Source organism: Teleopsis dalmanni, chromosome 2, assembly GCF_002237135.1.
Source record: "Teleopsis dalmanni isolate 2A chromosome 2, ASM223713v2, whole genome shotgun sequence".
NCBI classification, from domain to species: domain Eukaryota; kingdom Metazoa; phylum Arthropoda; class Insecta; order Diptera; family Diopsidae; genus Teleopsis; species Teleopsis dalmanni.
Window position 1 is genome coordinate 163,867,625 of NC_051847.1, and position 2,014 is coordinate 163,869,638.

Genomic DNA, 2,014 nt, shown 5'->3' on the forward strand with positions numbered 1-2,014 from the left:
TCACAAATTAATTGTCAAGTCTTATAAAACAGCTGTTAATTTCAGGACGAGGCTATGCTGAGAAAATATCTAGAGTGTTATATTTGTGATAGTTTCAAATCAATCTCCAGTGTTATTGATTTCGTACGAGATTTACCAATCGAAACGAAAACTGCACTAAAAGTGAATCTCGGTTAAAAAACTTGCCTCAGATTTATCAATCGAAGTCGTCATAACTCATATTTATGTCTGTATTGACTTTTAAGTTGCGACTGTGATATAGACCTGTGGGGTAAAAAAATACTTTAGAACTAAATGTGAATATTTTATATATTTTTCTAATTATATTATTGCTGCAACTATAAAAGCAGCCCTTGGTTGATAAATTTCTATTAGAAGTACAAAAAATTAGATATGAATCTAGTTCCTTTCAGAATTAATGGGCGAAATAGTGAAGAGTATATACTTTATTTTATTTAGTGTGTGTGAAGAGGTCTAAAGATTATCCTTAAATCTTATAAAGTTATAGTAAAGTTATTGACATATACATATGTATTTCAAATCGAGATATTTATTATTCAAAAATACTATGCGTTTTTATTGTTTTGTATCTTTTGCATAAAAACGGGGTTAATTTGAGTTGAATTCACTTTGTCGCATATTGGAAAAATTCATCTTCAAGTGTTTAATTAAAAATAATGCATCTGCTGAAACCAAATAAATAACGAGCTCAGTAGATAAATTTTAATACTCAAATTCTTGTTTTTGTTGTTGTTGTTGTTGTTGTTGTTGTTTGTGCTTATATTTACCCTTGCAGAAACTTCGTCACTCCGCAGGGACCATTTCCAACAAATGTTGACTCAGACATTTTCTTTTTTTCCATTATTTATGCAACTGTTCCGAATTCCGTTTCGAGGTTGAACTACCAGTAGTAGTACTACTGCCACTGCCACTGCAACTGCAACTGCTGGTGCTGCCGTTACTGTTACTGTTGTTGTTGGTGCTGTTGTTGTCGTTTTTGCAGTTGCCCTTATTGTGTTGTTGCACTTGTTGTTGCAGCAAGTGGCTAGTGGATTTGGCGCGGCTACTGTATCCGGCGAGAATTATACATTTTTTATGTGTGCCCACAAAGCAAACAAGAAAGAAAAAAAAAGGGAAAAAAATCAGAAAAAAAACTAGTGTAAGAAAAAAGCTGTAAGTTGAAACACCCGCACGCGTATTCAGCAATTTTCCACTTGACAGTGCAACATAGTGTAAAACGTGCAAAAATTTGCAAACAATGAGTTAAAACACAGCTGTAGTGTGCAATGCAATGGTAGTTACAGCACGGGAATTCCCCTTGGCGAGCACGCTGCAGATAATAGTCAAGAGTGCCTGCCGCACACAGCACAGCACAGAATAGCACAGAACAGCCGAGACCAACACAGTAAATGCACTGCGCCGCGCTACATATGCGTTAATACAAATAACAACAGAATAAATGCACACCGACCTACCAACCGACCTACCAACCGATCGACCGACCGACGGACCGACCGGTTGGGGTTAAGCAGTGAACCGCATTATACATCGCACATCGCGTTAAAATCATCAACAAAAACACCCACTGAACAGGCGGCAACAACTTTCTTACGCGCGCGCATAAATAATTGTAACAACGCAGCAGACGTTCGCTCACTCGCCTGCTTGCCTGCTTGCTTGCTTGCAGGCAATGCAATTGCATTTACAATAACAACAATAACAACAACGACAACAACAACTGCATTTTTTAAACTGTAGCTACTAGCAACAGAAATGGCAACGGCAGAATGAAGAGATTTTTATCGGCGATTCTCACTGATTTCATGGCAAATAAATCGCTCATTTTCGCTTAATTGGAAAATTATGGCTTTTTGCGAGAGTGTTTACACATAAATTTACACACATTCATACGAACACACACAAGCATGCATACATACGCGTGAATATAAATAAAAATGTATTTATGATTGCATGCAGGCAAGTGAATATAGTCCACGAATATTCGCATAAATAC